The sequence below is a fragment of the Conger conger genome, chromosome 8 (assembly GCF_963514075.1).
Source record: "Conger conger chromosome 8, fConCon1.1, whole genome shotgun sequence".
In the NCBI taxonomy this organism is placed as follows: domain Eukaryota; kingdom Metazoa; phylum Chordata; class Actinopteri; order Anguilliformes; family Congridae; genus Conger; species Conger conger.
Window position 1 is genome coordinate 20,440,904 of NC_083767.1, and position 20,316 is coordinate 20,461,219.

Consider the following 20,316-nt stretch of genomic DNA (forward strand, 5'->3'; position numbering starts at 1 on the left):
CGACCGTGTCCCCCGGGGAACCCTGTGGGGTGTACTGCGGGAGTATAGGGTACCGGGGCCGTTGTTACGAGCCAGCTCAGAATCGCATCTCTGCTTTTTGCGGATGATATGGTTCTGCTGGCTTCATCGGACCATGACCTTCAGCACGTACTGCAGCCGAGTGTGAAGCGGCCGGGATGAGAGTCCGGATTGGGAACGAGTCTTTGCCCCAAGTGAAGGAGTTCAAGTATCTCGGGGTCTTGTCCACGAGTGAGGGTAGAAGGGAGCGTGAGATCGACATGCGGTTCGGTGCAGCGTCAGCAGTAATGCGGGCGTTGCACCGGACCGTCGTGGTGAAGAGGGAGCTGAGCCGGAAGGTGAAGCTTTCAATTTACTGGTTGATCTGCGTCCCAACCCTCACCTATGGTCACGAGCTTTGGGTAGTGACCGAAAGAACGAGATTGTGTATACAAGCGGCCGAAATGAGCTTCCTCCGTAGGGTGGCCGGGCTCAGCCTTAGAGATAGGGTGAGGAGCTTAGACATCCGGAGGGAGCTCGGAGTAGAGCCGCTGCTCCTTCTCGTCGAAAGGAGCCAATTGAGGTGGTTCGGGCATCTGATCATCTTGTTTCATTAAAATATAGAAATAGTGTTTATCTATCACTCCCTATTCAGAACAATAGCAGCCACAAGTTTGTTTTCCCCCTTGGAAGTTTCTGCCTACATGGCTATGAAGCTTTACCGACTGGATTTATGGTAGCATTTTGTTCATTTGGTTATCTGAGGCAGTGATCCAGCTTTTGACCACTCATTGCACATCCATTTAAAACTGTATGTTGTAAAAATGTCATCATGACATTCGAATGTTAAACAAAATCTACAAAAACACAATTATAAAAAAAAACCTGTTTATCAGATTAATACTAAAATGGTGGCGTTACAACCAAACCTGCACCAATGTTTCACAGAAGATTAACCAGCCAAATTAAAAAGCAATCCTACCTATGTTTGCCTATTTCTTTTTTCAAATAGCGTGCTCCTGTCTCTTCACCTTCCTGCTTTTCAACTGTGAAAAATCACTCATTTTGGTTTGTCTCATCAGATTTATCTACAAGGTCCAAGTTCTTATCTTTGTGGTCATTCCTAGCACTTAGAACTGTACTTCCCTCTTGGGTTCTTCGGTGCACTTGTCCCTGGTTATGGTTATGCACTCTGTTCTACACTGCTTTGGATAAGAGAATGCAAAATGCCTATAGTGTAATCTAATGTAATGTCCAATCAACTTTTCATGCATGGGCCAAGGCTTCTGCTGATACAGTGCATTGCATGAGCAGTTAAATTAAGAGCACTTGAGATGTTCATTTGCATGAACCCAGTCACAAGAATCACACACATCAAAAACAGTCACATAACATTATATGGTTTATTTATGAATAATTACCAGCATTGCAAGAGGGAGAAAATACAGTATAAAAACCTACCACTACAGATCAAGTTTAAGATTCCTCACTGGCTTCACTTCTGTTGCAAGATATTGCATTTGAAAAGAGAAAGAAAGAAAATGTAGACTAGTCGCTTTGAGGCTTGTTTTCTCTGTGTGATGCACCCACAGATCCAGCCTCCTCCCCTTCGTGTCATGTGGGACTGTGTGCCACTCGCATACCTCTGCTCCCCTGTCATGTCGTGTTTATACCCGCCAGACTTACCGAGGCACAGATTCCCTGTGAAATGTAAAGGGCTCTACTTCAGCCTTTGCTAAAAAAAAGGGGAATAGAAAGGATTGCCCGTCTGTCCTTTTCACCCGCTGTCTGGATTGCTCCTTTGAAATTGTCTTGCCGCACAGGACTCATAGCACTTTGGATATATAGACACACAGTCGTCTTGCTGTCATGGTGAATCTGCTGTACCTGTGGGTCACGCTAAGTAATCCATGTCATACGGTAGAGGAACACTGAGCAGTGAAATCAATGTTTTTTTTTCTCTCATTCCACAAGTGTTCCCTGTTAGGTCAAGAAAATATGAAGTTTGCTGCTTCCCTGTCTGACCACTGGTGGGGGAGGCCTATTGCCCACACACACACAGACACACACGTGAATACACATGCAGCTACCACACACACACACACAGGAATACACATGCAGCTACCAGACACACACACACATGAATACACATGCAGCTACCAGACACACACACACATGAATACACATGCAGCAGCCGCGCAGGCACACACCTCCCTGCGCACAAACGTATATACTAAAGCTGAAGAAAGTGCAGCCACAGATTCCACAGTTGCAGGATTGGAATAGCTTTAATCAGTCGGTCTTGCGACCTGTACCGTGAATACCAACTCGTCTCCTGACATTCTTATCCACAGGGAACACAGCGCACAGCGGCACGCCTGTGGAAAAATGAAGCCACATCTTGCACAATCATCTACATATCAGAAGCCTAGATATCGAGATTAGATCGCATAGTCAGGATGGCTGGAAAAGTGTGATTTTTTTCTTTTTCTTTATCCATATCTAAATCTGCCTTCTCCAGGTTTAGATTGAATGGAATTGGGAAAGAGGGAAAGAAATGCCATTTGTACCAATATATAAAAAAACAGAACTTCCAATATTATCAGTTTAAAGCTGCACCTAATCTTGAAATGAAATTTTGCCTGGGGCTGTCTGTCCATTTCCGTGGCAGAGCTAGATGGCACATTTTTGTTTTGGTAATTATCCCCCAGAATGGCTTCATCAAAGAGCTCACAACTATACTACAGAAACACCATCTTTGGCATGAAGGTTGTCAATGGCAATGAAGAATCATTCAGCTCTACATGCACACACTATGACACTCTCAGAAATAAAGGTAAAAGTAATGTTCCTAAAAAGGTGAAACTGCTTGTTGCTCGGGCATTACCCTATAGGTACATACAGTAAAATTGCTCCTCTAGCTAGCAATATATAATTAATTTGTACCCTTCTAGCTTGGAAAGATTTACTCATATTCATATAAGGAAGCAGTATTGTACTTTCAGGGTAAGTTTTGGAAACTTGATCCTTGAAGAACAAAAATGTATCTCCATCTACTGGTTACTTATGGGGGACCCTGACTTGAATGTTATGCAGTACACTTGCTTTGGAACTGCAAATCTCCCATACTACCACATCCCAATGGTGTTCTACTGGATTCAGATCCGGTGACTGGGATGGCCAATAAAGAACATTTAAATCACTGTCATGTTCATGACACTAGTTTGAGATGACTTTTGCTTTGTGACATGATGCATTATCCTGCTGGAAGTAGCCATTAAAAGATGGGCACATTGTGACCATGAAGGGATGCACATGGTCAGCAACAATACTTTAAAAGGCTGTGACATTCAAGCTGTGATTGATTGGTATTAACAGGCTGAAGTTGTGCCAAGAAAATATTCCCCACACCATTACACCACCGCCACCAACCTGGACTGTTGGCAGGTTGGGTCCATGGATTCATGCTGTTGGCACCAAATTCTGACCCTACCATCTGTATGCCTTAGCAGAAATCAAGATTAAATCAGACGAGGCTACAATTTCCCAGTCTTCAACTGTCCAGTTTTGGTGAGCCTGTGCCAACTGCAGACTCAGCTTTTTGTTCTTGGCTGAGAGAAGTGGAACCTGACGTGGTCTTCTGCTGTTGCAGCCCATCCGCCTCATGGTTTTTGGGTTCGACATGTTGTTGTGCATTCTGAACTACTTTTCTGCTCACCACAATTGTACAGGGTGGTTATCTGAGTTACTGTAGCCATTTTGGCAGCTCATTGGATGTTTTTTGTTTTTCGTTCCATTCAGATTAACTTGAGATAACTTGAGAGAATGTTGTGCGTGAAAATCCCAGGAGATCAGCAGTTACAGAAATATTCAAACCAACAATCTGGCACCAACAATCATGCCATGGTTGAAATCACATTTTTTCCCCATTCTGATGGATGATGTAAACATCAACTGAAGCTCCTGCCCCGTCTCTGCATGATTTAATGCATTGACCTTTATGCACTGCTGCCACACAATTGGCTGATTAGATAATTGCATCAATAAGTAGGTATACAGTGCTCTGTGAGTGTATTTTCTAAGTCTATTTTTACATTTGAGTCTGTTTTCCAGTCCCCCACACGTGTTATTTGTTTCGCCCTCACCTGAACCCCATTGTGTCTTGTTACCTGTGTATATATCCTGTCTCTTTTCTTTGTCCATTATCAGATTGTTATGTGCCCTGCTTCATGCTTGCCATACTCTCCAGAGGTTTCCCCTGTTACCTGTTTCTGTGTCCTGCTTACCAGCCCTGAGCCTCCACTTCTACTCCAAGCTCCTTTTCTGTTCCTGCCTGCCCCATTGGACTGACATCCTGTTTTAGACCCTTGCTTGATCTGGGCTACGCACTGCATGCTCTGAATTTCCCTGTCTGCCTGCCTTCTGACCTGCCATCACTACGAACTGCCTTGTCTGTATTGCTACTGTTTGCTGTAGTTGGAACCTGGCCTGTAAGACACTGTTAATTCTGTCATTTGCGAGTTTGCACTTGGTTTCCGATTGTTTGCCTGTGACACTGTCTGTGTTCAATATTTATTCCATTTCTGTTAATTGTAACATGAACAATTCTTTGTTTCGAGGACACCCTCTTCAGTTCACTGACAGAGTTTTCATGACAACAAATAGCAACAGATTAGTAGCAGTGACAAGCATACTGCCTAATGACAATATGAATAGAACAATTATTCTGGTACTCCTCAATATTATTCACAATTTTTGTATATGTATAATTCGGAAAATGACATTTCAAATGAATTCAGAATTTCACAGTTCATCATTATAGTCAACTGCCTTTTCTTATTTCCATCAGGAAAATTGTTGTCTCTGAGTCTAAACCTATGTCTTGTAGAGCTGTAAAATAATATTAGCAAGCCAAGGTTCTGAGTCATTGCCTATGATGAGGCACTTTATTAGACGTGATTAAATTTGATGTGTGACTGTGGTGGGGCTGACAGCTTTGATTAGGGTGACAGAAATAAGCTTGGTGCTGCCATCCAAATTATAAAAAGTAAAACTCAGTGTTGCATACTTCATATGAGATCAGCAGCAAGGCCAATACAAAAACGTTTTTTAGAGCTAGTATTAGATACACCGCCCACACCCCATCCCTCGGCAGCCAACGGGAGAGCGACACGCCTTGTTCAAGCCGTCTCGCCTCCCAAGCTGTAACCATGAATCCGAGGCGCCCGAGGTGCTTGTTTTGTGCAGCGATCTACTAACCCTGCCAAGTCCCTCCCTCTGGAGCAGCGCGCCAATTGCTGCTCCACGTGAGCCAGCCAAACTTGGCTTTTGGCAGGACCGAGAATCGAACCCCGGTCCCCGGTGTGCAACCGCGAGTCTGCTGCGTCTTAGCCTGTTGCGCCACCACGGCTTCCCCTTTCTTGGAGGTTATTGTGATGCGACTTTTAAGAGCTTCACAGTGGAAAATTAACATCTCAAAAGTGTTGGGATGCCAGTGGACTTAATCTCAGGGAAATGGGACAGTACCTTATGCAGTACAGCATGACTTTACCTACTTTACTTCCACAGACTTTAGAATCGTGGGAAATGAAGCCAAAGATTGTATATTACATATGGTAAGGTGCCATATTTGCATTGCATTGCTTTCTCCATCACCAATTCAGATCCAGGTAGAATAATTAACCTGGATCCTTACCACTGCAATATGGTGGGAAACCAGAACTCTGTCCTCAGGTTACCTAGAATTAACTGCTTTGGATGGATCCAAAGTAACTACTTTATCCATCCAAAGTATGAGATGGGCACTGCTTTAATCCCAGGAAATGATAATCAAGGATGATTCAAATACAGCCACCCACTTTGTCATTATGATGGTACTCTTTTTTCCATTAGTGTGATCATGCAAGTCTTGTGAATGTTAGTCACAAGGCACTGACTAAAGTGTCTTGTCACAGAAATTCACAAGACTGCAATGCTCTCAAGACATTCACAAACTCTCACCTCTGTTGTTATTGTTTACCAACAAGTAACAGAAGAATTATATTGCAGACTAAATACTTTATGTACACAGTCCTTCCAGCAAGAACATAATTACATAACATGCTGAGTGAGGGGAAAGTGTCAGTTTTTATAAAAAAAATAGAATGGATTATAAAATGCAATTAAAAATCATCTAAATACATAGAAAGTGTTCACATGGTAAATACAATCTGAGCTACGGGCAATTTTCCAGGAAATATGGATTTGCCAGCTCTGTTTTGTTTTTTCTTTTTCTCCACAAACTGACCTTTAATTATTTAGCTAAAAAATAAAATGTATTTCAAGTTCATATGCTGACTGGCTGCTTCAAAGGAAATGGGTTTTCCAACTGTAATGCCACAAACCTACTCTTTACTGAACAAAGGTAAATAAGCCTATAATGGACCATCTTAAGGTAATTTACTATTACATCTACAGCAAGAGCTTAGCTACAAAGCTATGGACATAAATTTGTTATTTGAATTACAAATTAGGCTTTTCAAATGATGAAGATTTCCAGAATGTATTCCCACTTTTTATGAGAGGAACAGGGGGCAATATCAAATAGCATACAACATGTAAATAAAAAATTTTTAGGACATTAATGATACATACAGCCAGTGCCATACTGTTTGGGGCAAAATATTTCTCTGTTGATTTGGCTCCACATTTTTAGATTCATAATCAAACAATTCATACCATATGTGTTTAAAGTACAGGTTTTCAGCTTTAATTAAGAATTATTCTTATATGTTTTGATTTTCCAGGTAGAAATTACAACAGCGTTTATACCTAGCCCCCTGATTTATGGGCACTATATATTACATTACATTACATTACATTATTGGCATTTGGCAGACGCTCTTATCCAGAGCGACGTACAACAAAGTGCATACCCATAACCAGGGATAAGTTCGCTGAAAGACCCTAGAGGTAAGTACAATTTCAACTGCTACCTGTACAACAAAGATAAGGACAAGGGCAATTATTATTATTATTATTTTTTATTTTTTTTTGAACAAACAAACAAACAAACAGAGCAAAAGTGACCAAAGTTAACTATCCAAACACTGCTTACCTAGCCAACTAAAAATACCGATACACAAAGCAAGTCACAGAGACAACAATTAAGGTTCACAGGGAGGTAGGGAGGGATGGGGAGAGGTGCTGCTTGAAGAGGTGTGTCTTCAGCTTGCGCTTGAAGGTGGGGAGAGATTCTATAGTTCTGACCTCAACGGGGAGTTCGTTCCACCACCGTGGAGCCAGAACAGACAGTAATCGTGAGCGTGAGGTGGAGGTTCTGAGAGGGGGAGGTGCCAAGCGGCCTGTGGAGGCTGAACGAAGAGGTCTGGCAGGGGTGTAGGGTCTGATGATTTTTTGCAGATAAGCTGGGGAAGACCCTTTAACTGCTTGGAAGGCTAGCACCAATGTTTTGAATTTGATGCGAGCCATGACAGGCAGCCAGTGGAGGGAAGTAAGCAGGGGGGTGACGTGTGAGTATTTGGGAAGGTTGAAGACCAGACGAGCTGCTGCATTCTGGATGAGTTGGAGGGGTCTGATGGCGGACGCTGGGAGGCCAGCCAAGAGGGAATTGCAGTAGTCCAGGCGGGACAGAACCATCGCTTGGACCAGGAGCTGGGTCGAGTAGGGGGTGAGAAAGGGGCGGATTCTCCGTATGTTGTATAGGAAGAACCTGCAAGACCGGGTCACTGCTGCAATGTTCTCGGAAAGGGACAGTCTGCTGTCCATCACCACGTCGAGTGGCCCGATCTGAAGCCAGACTGATGGGGGTCTAGCAGGTTGTTGTTAGAAAAGAAGGAAGAAAGTTGAGTAGAAGCGGCTCGTTCTATAGTTTTAGAAAGGAAAGGAAGAAGAGATACCGGGCGGTAGTTCTGGATGATGGAGGGATCCAGGGTAGGCTTTTTTAGCAGCGGAGTGATGTGGGCCCTCTTGGAGGATGCCGGAAAACAGCCGGAAGACAGGGATAAAATAGCTTCACGAGTGTTTCTGATCAGTCAGGTGTGTTCAATGGCTTCCGTAGTGCAAGTATAAGAAAGCTTTCTGTATGTAGTCTTGATTACTTCTTACTTGATTCTAGGCTTTTGATTGCATTTGGAGTCTGTTACTGCCATATATACAGCATACACTTCAATTATTCTTTGAAGTAGTACATTGTTTTGTGTTGCTCACTGAAATAACACTTTTTTATTTTACAGGTGCTTGGCACAGGCCCTCTCAGGTTGTATCAATGTATCCCCGGGAGGGTCCCTCCACAAATGTATCCCCCTGGCAGGCATGATGAACGATGCCCTGCCAGGGCTGGTCCCCGGGGGTAGCCTCAGATCAATCTGCTTATCTGTTACCTGCCAGCGCCGACAGCGATTAAGGCCAGCCGCCAGAAGACATGCCTACTCGTTACGCGTCAGGTCCGCCATCACGCGGGCGGCCTCCTCTGGAGTCGACCGGCTCCTCCAATCGGGTCCGTCCTCCCGCGTGGGGACAGGCAGCCAATCAGGCGGCGGAGCACAGGTGACATTCCTTATCGCCGGGCTTCGTCTAATAGGAAAGCAGTCTTCCGCAAAAAAAAAAGCAGAAAAGGTCAAATATGAAAACTTCGATTGGGAATGCATTTCCAGGATCTGCTGACTGTACGGCTGATAAAATCATAACAATTCTATCACGGCAGATATATTTATTTGATTTTTCATGCAGCCCAGGAAGAATTACATTTAAAGCTCAGAGGGCTATTGGTTCTCATCTCTGGTTCTCTGCCAGGTTGGGGTAACTTTGAAACAATTTCTTGACTGTAGGCCAAGTTGAATGTTTTCATAAGTAAATGTACCAACACTACAAAGTGTTATGTTCCAAAATTTGTGCCCTTAAGTGGATATTCACATACAAAGGTATTTTGTATGCAAATATTTTGTCTGCTCCCAGTTTGCCAGAAATGTGCATTTCCAATCATTCTTAAATTAAGCCCTTTCTGAAATGTTTTGTTGAGTGCGAGAGATGGATCTGCTCGCAATGGCAGTTATCTGAGGGGATGTTAATTACCAGGGTAATTGCGTTTTGCCTAGTCAAAATGCTGCTGTGGCATCAGTTGCTTTTCTCAAATCATCCCGCTTTCCGTATTGGAAGCCATTTGCATTCCATTGTTTCCCGTAAGAGGTATGGGATTCATAAATTCCAGAACAATTAAAACAACCGTACAGTCAATATAGCCTGGGCCTCACATATCCATCACCATCACAGGGGCACATCTGAGGATAAAGCAATTCAGAAACAAAGAGGAAAATAACATGATTCCCAATTGTCCACATGCTGCCAGTGTATGAAAACAGGCTTATAAGCCAACAAAGCATTAGTTAAAACCTAAAAGCCTTCATGGTGGATTCAGATACACTGGAATGCAGCACCGCTTTGATCTGTGGTCTGGACTGGAAGTAAACATGAATTTCAGAAGTGATAGCAGCCCTGGTGGAATGTCAGCATCTCCCAGGAATTGCTGTGACATCCATCTGTCTGTTTTCTTTTTTTAATCTATCACTCTCACAAATGTTTCCTGCCACTCTGTCTTGCCCCTTTGTCACTTTTCTCTTCATCCATCACTCTTGCCTCACCCTCAGCCATCTTTCTCTTACTATATTTCATTAGAAACATTCATGATAGTGTATGATGTTTGCAGGTGTAGTGTGTAGAACTTAAATGGTGGAGAAAAGGAGTGAGGTGGATAATGTTGCAAACGCATCACATGATGTGTGGCTTCAGTGTCTCAGGTTGAAGGTGTGTTAATAGCCTAAATGTTTTTATTTAAGGAATTAACAGAATGGAAACTAGCTATGCAGGATGGCTTCGAATATGACAATTAGCCTACATTTCAAACACCTTTGGAAACATCAAAACACAGCAGGCACGGGTACAGTTAAGATTAAATGCCAAACCATGGTACACTTCACACGCTGAAACTTAGTGTTATCCAGCAGCCCTTTGTGAATATATAGTTCTGAGAATTCCTTGTTAGCTCCGGAACTGTGTCTCACTCTTTCCAACAGACTTATGTGTGAGATCCAAAATGAAAAGAAATTTGAATCTGCAAGTTGGAGGTGTTAAACAGGTGCTTACTAGTCTGTCTGAAGCAACTGCAAGATATTCTAGCTTGAGGCTATGAACAGCAGTAAGCTTCACCCCCCTGATGCCATATCATAGATACATGTAAATAATTTATTTTTTTTAAAAGGAAAGAAATAAGTGAAGGCAATGTCGAGCTCCTAACTTTTGCCTTTTTGTCTGTCATCTTTTTATTTATTCAGATGGTGCTTATAACTTTTCTCTTTGATCTGTAGCCCCCGCTGCAGAAAAGCAGTCGGTGCTGGCAGGTGAGTTTCCTTGGCCTGATTCTATTCCCCTTATATATATAAAAAAGTATAACAGAAAAAAAATACAAAAATTAAAGCGTTCCCAAGTGGCTCAGTCAGCAAAGCCGCAGGCTTAGACATTTCAGGCTGCGGTGTCTATGACATTAGCAATGACCGGAAAGCCCACAGCGGTGGGACACAATTGATTTCATACCATGTGGGGTGTACCAAGTCAACCAGAGATTCTTAGGTTACTCCTGCATTATTTCCTCCCAGCCAAATTTATGCTTTTTACAGGCTTCCAGCTGTCAGTAGTCACTTTAACTTCAATCAGATGTAGTATCAGTAATGTTCAGCCTTTAGTGAGGAAAATAATTCACTCGTGTTGAGTCCACGTGCCTAAACTGCAGTCCCTGTGTGGTTGTCATGGTAGTGGTTGCACAGTAGAGACAGCATTGACATGGCTGGTGTATAAAATGTGTAATTGAAACTTAAAACTTAATTTCATGCAAGGTTACAGTTCATTATACAGTACACTATACATAATTATATACACTATTTACAAAAGCAGATTTTTGTTCTAATTTCTTTTCATTTATAATTATACTAATTGTATAATATTGCTTATAGTCTAGTATATTGTATTATAGATACATAAATGCTTGTGCCTAAGTACCAATAGTACCATAAATATATTTAATGTGCTGTTATTCAGAAACTAAATTCTAAATTTGTCATATCACTTAAAATATACAATAGCAATTTCACTGGCTGAATATCATGCATTTCATTCATTCTGGTAATTCTATTCATTACATTTTTATTACCGCAATATGGTATTGCAATTCATTTCTTGAATTCCATTCCTATCCCTGGTCTCTGAAACAGAAACTGAATACGGTGTTGTGCAGAAGCACAAAAACTCCCTCTCCAAAAACCTTTCACCATTTGTGTGGACTTAAAAATGAAGGTCTGTAATGGGCTAGTTGCAACACCAGCAGAGTGATTTGAAGCTTCTCTTTTTAAGCATTAATGCTCCCTCATTAGCAATCTCAATGGACAGTTGAATTGTCCTCAGGAATCATCCTCCAATGCCCATCTAGTAAGCAATTAATAGTAAATAACATTAATAGCTAACAGTCTCATGGCAGATGTAATGGGATTGACGCCAATAAAACTGGACTACTAAATCATAAACAACCAATGCCATAAAGCTTTTTTTTTTTTTTCATCAGTCACTAATAAACTGAATATTCCTGCCATGGAGAGACCATCAATTATTCCAGTTTATGGCTTAAGGTGCGTCAAGATGTGTGTATGCTCACACTGGCCTTTTCATATTACTCCTCTGCTTTCAATTTACTTTAAATTTAAATGCCCAGCAGATTTAATGGAAATTGGATCAGAATTAGCCCACCAGAGCAATAATATTCACTCTGATATTCCAGAAGTATCTGTTCAGTTATAGAGTACCAAGGTGACATAATGGTTCAGGAAGTATAAATGCCATAGAGAATCGTGTATGAGTATGTAATAAAAGTAAAAGGTACACTTAAGCCATAAGCTACCAGATTGTGATGATGTATGCTCTGATTTCAACTGAGTTTTTTTAAGAAACTGTGTGTAAGGTGGCGAACGGGGCGGAGAGCCAGGGGCGACCAATGCTAGAACCCTTCTAGACTAGTAGACAGAGATAGGGGTACACAGCCACGGGAAGACTTCTCCCAGAAAAGAAATTAACACAAATCTTATAAAGGGGAAACAGAAATAGCCCAAAAACGGTTATGGGAAACAGAAAACAACTCTTAACAAACAGGGCGAACCAATAACTCAGGGAATGTGCCAATAGCTGGGCACAAATGGTCACAGACCAAGAAACAAAAATAAAATACAACCTGGCGAGAAAAAGACCAGGCACGAAAATAAAAACCTTGAGACGCAGCTTGGGACAAAACGCAAACCAAAATACATGTACCGGGGACACCGTCCCTCTACCGCCGACTCACACGAGTCCAAAGAAAAACAAAACCCTTGAGGAAGGTGACAGCACATACACACTCAGCTGAACGCCTTCCTTACCTTTTCTCAGAGTCTACCAGGTGCTTTTACCGGCTTTGTGTCAAGGGCGTACGGTTGAACACAAAAGCACTGAAAGATAGTACCCGCTGGTCTTAAATACTCTCAGGAAGGTAATTCCCCTGGTGCTAACAAGGAACAGGTGGAACCAATGATCCTTGGCCCTCTCGCGGCAACAGCAGGAATAACCTCCCACCATGACACTGTGTTTTAATCCTGGCAAAGTACTGGTGAAAATCTACACCGCCCACAGTCCAAAAAAAGCGCTGTTTCCACTGAGATGCAGGTGGCAGCCATTGAACTATAAACTCTTTATGAAAAGCGTAAAGCTAGAGTCAACTCCGACAAATTGTCGTGAGCCACGGACCCCTTGCCAAGCTCAGACCTCACGTTCCCACGAGCAGTACCCCACGAGGAGGTGTCTCGGGGACGAACTCAAGTACTCCGAACGTCCTGGAGCCCTGGTAAGTTCTACTGAACTTCCAGCCCAGTCTCGAAGTGAGGGTGTGATGCAAATCTGGTAATCGATGTCCTGTATTCAATGTATTCCTCTAAAGACTCTTTATCACATATGATTATAGTAAGATATACTTTATTATAATCAATCAAAAGAATAGAGTTATACAGATTACAGTGTACATATCATCTTTTGCAGTTTGCTAATCACATGCAAGTTACATATACCCCTGTAGCTCTTTCTAATTTACCTTTCCACCATGATGTTTAAAAATCAAGGTACACTCCTCCAATATCCATCCTCTTTGGCCTTAGCCTTATCCTATAGCTCCCCCTTCTGGACGTTTAAAAAGAAACTATTTCTAGAATATTATATTTATCTAACTATGATAACTTCTCTACATTTTTCTACCTTATATAGTACCTTAATAAGAAATAAAATATATTAAAATAAAAGGAAACTTATAATGTGTTACCTTTCCTACTTCTACAAGTAATATAGATTATAATTACCACTCCAGCTTGGTTATAGTTGTTCTGCGTGGCTCTTTCTTCAGCTGAGTCCGCACCGCGTACGTCACTCCTCTCTCCATATCCATATCCTGGAGTGGTGCGCAGAGGGAGCGCGCCACTCCAGCTTGAATACAGCTGTCTTGTGTTGCTCTCTCTTCAACAGCTCGTAGATATCTTGTGAGGCAAAATTCTAAGATCCCATCCTAAGGTCTAAAAGCTTATTCCTTATATATCTTTTTTGCATACAAAAGTTTACCTTTTTGATAAGAGATGTCCCCAATATTTCAAGCGGGAAGACATTTATCTCTTATGTAACTTGTTTTTTAATGACCATATTCATTATTTCTGTTTTTCCAATTGTCATTTTCTCATACCTCAAAAGAAATTTCCCCAATATTTTATTTCATGTGCCCCTCCAGTTTGGGAATTTCCACCATCTTAATATACGAGTGGAAAAACACTAGCTCTTATGTAATTTTTTAATGAACCTATTCATCACTGGTATTTGTCTCCCTGTCATAATCTCTCCTTGGACTCTCTCCAAACTTTGACTTCATACAAGCCAGAAGTTAGTGCCCTCCACCATCTCAACACACTCTTCAGGCGCCCCTTTTTGTGGCGCCTTAAGGGATCTACAAAGGACATCCAGCCAATAGCTGAGTGTAAATCATCCACCAACTCTTCTATAGTCAGTCCTTTGAATCTATCCGATAAATTATTTGTGCTATAATCAGGAGGGCCCTTGAAGCCTCTTAATTTTCTTTCGGTATTGACATCCCTTCCGTTTTCCTTTTTTTTTTTTCTTTAGCCAGGCATTGTGCCCCTCCCCTGTAGGGTTGGGGTATTCTCAGTCAGAACTTTAACCTTGCTCTTTAAAACCCTAAATCTAAGTCCTCTGACTTCAGACTCCTCTACTGACAAGTATGGCTGCTCATTATCTGTGAACCACATATTTTTCTTCTCACGGGCGTTCTTACTACCACCTCGATGGCGTGTGCGAGGGGTTAACAATGCATTCCTTTCTAACCCATCCCCCGTCAATCTCTCATCAGGGGGGCCTAGGGCCGGGTCCTCGACAATATACCAACCAGTGGCGGGTGTTGGCCAGAATTTTTGGTGAAGCAAACCCACCATCACCCCTGGTGAAAATTGAACCTGTTAGTGCTATGCTTTACCTGTTGACCTTGGCCTTGCTGCTCTTTACACAAGGATGTTTTCACCTTCACTTTCACAGATTCAAATTCTTCAAATTTCAAAATCTGAATGAAATGAATGCAGCCAAATTTGTTTGCTTATAGGCTAATTTACCATTGAACTAGTTAGCTCAATTATTTCTCGAGACTGGTCTTCGAATTTCAAAATGCAACAATAATAACAATATTATTTACAACAATATATACAACACAGACAATGCCTCTACCATTAAAATTCAAGCGATTGCTTTAATAATCACTTTAACACACTCTCTCTCGTCGGCAAGTGCCGATTGAGTTGAACTGTGATATTCTGATTGGTTAGACATTATGTCAATCATCATGTCGAGAATGACTAGAAGTGTGCACATGATTGGAAGACATTCGTGAAGTATGCTTTGCTTCACGGGTGGGCCGAAAAACGCAAAAGGCATTTTTTTTGCTCCACAAAGGGAACAGTCATTGTAATGATAATGTAACAGTAAACAAATGTGTTGTGTGATATGAATGCTCTTCACTTGTTGTCTTAAAGAAACCCACTCTGATACCAAAATTGCAATATATACAAGAAAGCACTACATTTTGGTGAAGGGCTTTCCTCTGATGTTGGACAACTGGGAAGAAAAAGACAAGACAAACTAGGAACACTCCTGGGGCTTGTTTCACAAAAGTTGTGACATGCGAGCTAAGATCTGTGAGATGTGACAGATTTCTCCTGCACTTTTTGGAGCAATTGCTAGCCTCAAAAGCATGACGCAAGCGCGTCCATGTTGGTTATCAATAAATCGGCTATCATTCTCATCCGCATGTTTCCTTTTCTCTCAAAGTTTTTAATTTGTTCACAGCATTAGGGCTCCTGAGCAAAGTGGGCTAGAAAATTAATGTTGCATCAGATAAAAAATTTTTTTTAGCTACGTTGTATAAAGAAAAATAATTTTAATGGTTTGTTTTATCTGAACTATTACGCCTACCTGGTACACCTCATATCATTGCCTACACTCTATAGTAACATTAGGTGTTTTGTTATTGTAATATGCAAATTAAACTGTTACCTAGACGCCATTAATTTGTAACATCAGCCATGACGAAGCGGTGACCCACAGTTGCTTCAAATGTAACTGTTGTGTGTGCTCCCAGTTTATATAACTGCAACATCTAATACCATACTCTGTAAGTGGCATCACATAGGCTACAACTTTTGTGATAGCGAGTGGTAGCCTATCCATTTCTACACACAAAAGTGTGCGTTCTCAGTCAGTGCATTGATGGGACTTTGTAAACTACCAATTGCAAGGTCTTTTTGGAGACCAGAATTTCACTTGACTACTATGACTCGGATAAATTAATTCAGTTTTTACACGTTGGCACTTTACAGACGTATCTGGATGGAATGTGCTTACACCATTGCATGAAAACCCCAAGAAAATGGTTCCAAAAAAGAATATGCCGAAAGTCCCAGAGAGTAGAGGCTATTTAAAATACACTTTCTTTGCATTTTCCAGAAGTAAATTGCTGTGGCAATTAGAACCAATGTTCAACCAATGAGCTTAATCATTATACAGCTATACAATGTTTGGGTACAGAGTGTCGGTCTGTCAACAGTATAAATGCTGAATCTTTCTCTGAGCCTCTCTGCAAAGGATCTGGCTGGGCACCAGGGGCCGGTTTTTCAAAAGTAATCTGATTGGATTACGGCTATCGGATTGGACCAAATCTTGAAAATGGGTTTTTCAAAAGAAAAAAAGGATTCAGAAATTGGATTGGATCATGTAATCCAATCTTGTTGTTGATCCGGATCAAACCTTGAGTTTGGGTTTTTCAAAACTTTTTGGTAGGATTGGGATCATTTTGATCCCAAAAATCAGGATTAAACTGATCCCAGCAGGAGGGTGGATTCATGGTGGATATCAGTAATAAAACTAGGTAACTAAAATTGGTTAGTTAAATAATACAACATTTATATCATGCATTTTACAGTATTTATATTTATTCATCAATTTCACTTGAATTGTTCAACAGGAAGTACATAAAGTAGGTAGGCTATGTAGGCTAGCAACCTTTCAGTACAGCAAATTATAAATTATAAATATTTCGGCCCCATAAAATAATCCCCCAAACAGCTGTCAATATTGAACTCAAATAATAAATTCTGTCTTTGTTCATTAAACATTAATCACACTGACACAATCATCAGTCATGGACTTATCAAAAATAGTGTCTAACAATTGCATCTCTTATTGGTCGTCCAGTCGGGCCCTCATTCTGACAGAATGCCGGAGGTTGGTCAGTGTCTCCAATGGGCTCAGGTGCATCAGGGACGTCATCACAGAGAGGGACTTTGCGCCTGGTCGCGATGTTGTGTAGGACAATGCAAGCAAGTATTATGTTGCATGCTTTCTGTGGTTCCACTCTCAAGTAGTTAAGGCATGCAAAGCGCCTCTTCAGAACTCCATTTAAGCGCTCAATGGTGCATCTTGTTTTGCAATGAGCAGTGTTGAAGCGTGCCTGCTCAGGCGTGTTTGCAGCCAGAAAAGGGGTCATCAGCCATGGTAGAAGAGGGTAGGCACTGTCTCCTAATATGATACCATTTGGTCGGTTTGGTCTCTATATAGAGCGCTCTCCCTCAGGATGCGCGCATCATGGACAGACCCAGGCCACTTCACAACGCAGTTTGTGATGAGGAGCTCAGCGTTGCCCACAAGTTGAACGTTGATGCTGTGTCTCCCCTTTCGGTTTACAAACTCCCACTCATTCTCATGAGGTGCTTGTATGTGCACATGGGTGCAGTCGATTGCTCCAATAGTATTGGGCATATTCCCAAAAAGAAAAAAATTCTGCTTGGTCTGGATGATCTGGTCATCCTTCGGAAATGAAACAAATTCATTAATCAGGCTGGCCAATGCAGTTGACACACTTTTCAGAACATCACACAGTTGATTTTTCCACACCCATGTAGTCACCCACAACTTGGTAGAAAGTCCCACACGCATAGAAGCGAAGAGCAATGAGGACCTGTTCCTCCACAGACCATGACTCCTTTGGGTTCTGCGTTGGAGGTTGGGCCTGAGAAGGTCCACAATATACTGAATATCAGCTCTTCCGAAGCGAAACCGAGCATACAGCTCCTCATTAGTATATTTCTGCAGTGGATCTATACGCTCAACATACACCCTTTGACGGTATCTTCTCCTGTGGTGGCGATGGACAACACCTGCCATGTCACTGCCTCTCTGTGACCTTCTCTCTGGGTCCTCTGAGAAAGGCTGAATATACATATGGCTGTGTAAATTGATCTTCCCAAACACCTGTTAGCTTAATTGCTTTGGCTTGTGTTCAATTAATGGAATCATACCCAAGGCCTATAAAATGATGCTTGCTACATCAAAGCGGTGGAACCATGGACTCAAAAAGCCCGAATTTCTCTGCTGCTGAAACCCACGCCCTACTGGAGGGTGTTAGGTGCCATTATACGTCATTGGTAGGATCTTTTAGTTCTGCCAAGGGTGGTAAAGTGAGCAGTAAAATGAAGAAGGAAATTTGGGCTGAAATCACACAACATGTGAATGCCATGGGGTTTGGCCAGAAGAGGACAACAGAGCAACTAAGATTTCGGTGGAAGAATCTTAAGGCCAGGGCAACAAAAGACCACGCTGAAGCCAAGAACAGCCAAACAGGCAAAAACCCATATAAGAGGGGTGAATACACAGACATTGTCCTTGATATTATTGGAGGTGAAAAGTCAGAAGCTCTGCATGGGATCCAAGATGTTGCAGAGGATGGTGAGCCTGTGATGACAGCAGAAAGTGAGCCTTCTTCAGAAACATTTATTCTTAATCTCAGCCCTGTAATCGAGGGAGAAGGTCAATCACAGGTGGAGCCAGAAGGCCTAGTTCCCACAGAACCCCCAGAGAGAGGCTCAAAGCACCCAAGGAAAGATGACGCCTATAAGGTACTTCTGCAAAAAGAGACTGAAAGGGCAGAAGTACAGATCCATCTAGCAGAGGAACAGCTTATTCTTGCCCGACTGCAGCAAACCAAGGCCAGACTTGAGATCCGCCTCCTAAAGGCCAAGCTTGGACAAGCTGGTCTCTCCATAGCAGACGAAGCAGATGATGATGATGATGAAGAAGAAGAACTCATAAGAAGAACTAAGAAGTAATTTATTTTGTTAAATATTGGACATTTAAGCCTTTTTTTATTCAATTCAATTCAATAAATGTTTGTTTGAAACCTGTTCGAAACATCCATCCATCCATTATCTGAACCCGCTTATCCTCAACAGGGTCGCAGGAGGGCTGGAGCCTATCCCAGCATACATCGGGCGAAAGGCAGGAATACACCCTGGACAGGTCGCCAGTCCATCACAGGGCACACACACCATTCACTCACACACTCATACCTACAGGCAATTTAGACTCTCCAATCAGCCTAACCTGCATGTCTTTGGACTGTGGGAGGAAACCGGAGTACCCGGAGGAAACCCGCGCAGACACGGGGAGAACATGCAAACTCCGCACAGAGAGGCCCCGGCCGACGGGGATTCGAACACAGGACCTCCTTGCTGTGAGGCGGCAGTGCTACCCACTGCACCATCCGTGCCACCCTCTGTTCGAAACATCCATAATGTATTTGTGAGTAAAGTATGCATTTATTTATTTGTTGTAGGTCTCAGATGAGCGGACTGCCTGTTTCCAAGAAATGGACAATGGAGGGGGATGTTTATATTGTTTGTTTGCTGTTCCGTTCAGTCCTATTTTCTGTTCAAATAAAGCATATTGGAGTGACCCCACACTATTCTACCTGTTGTTATTTACATAGCTACATTGTGATCCCATTTAGACCACAGGTAATCCAGATTTGGTAATCCTGAAAAGTTTGAATCCGGATCAGAGTAATCCAATCCCACATTGCTTTGAAAAACCACCATAAAAATAAAATGGACTACGTGATCCTGGATAGCAGAAAAAGAGATTTCCAAATCTGGATCAGTTTGATCCAGATTAAAACTTTTGAAAAACCGGCCCCAGGTAACATCATGGTATAGTTTAACCTGGTAATTTACTTATTCTGTTACAGGAAAATCTGTGCTGGAATATATCAGTCTTTGTGTGAGAATTCTTCTTGTAATGATGTTTCTTTTGTTTTTTTGACAGAATCTTACATTATTTTTTTGTTTTAAAATCATACACTCCATCAATGGATATTTATTAGACTTCTTTTTTAGACTTAAATCTTCTCCTGCTGTAGAGTTCAGAGATACTCTTCTGCATACCACTGTTTTAATGTGTGGTTATTTGCGTCACTGTCACCTTCCTGTCAGCTTCAATCAGTCTGGCCCTTCTCCTCTGACCTTTCGCATTAACAACACATTATTGCCCACAAAACTGTTGCTCACTGGTATGTTTTTTGTTTTTCGCACCATTCTTTGTAACCTCGAGAGACTTATGCATGAATCATAGGAGATCAGTAGTTTCTGAGATACCTAAACTACCCTGTCAAAGATACTTAATCACATTTCTTCCACCTTCTGATATTTAGTCTGAAAAACAGTTGAACCACTTGACTACATCTTCATGCTTTTATGCATTTAGTTGCTTCCACACTAATAAAGTGATCACTGAGTGTATATCCTGCGATCACAGGGTGTGTTAATCGCAAGCCACTAAGTGAGTTGATGTGCCATGATGACTTTTTTATTTTTAAAATCA

At 41.9% G+C, this 20,316-nt stretch overlaps 1 pseudogene; it reads right to left on the bottom strand.

Moving 5' to 3' along the window:
* Positions 1-16,813: 16,813 nt before the first annotated feature.
* LOC133135170 (putative nuclease HARBI1) lies at positions 16,814-17,826 on the bottom strand (annotated as a pseudogene).
* Between the last annotated feature and the right edge of the window lie 2,490 nt (positions 17,827-20,316).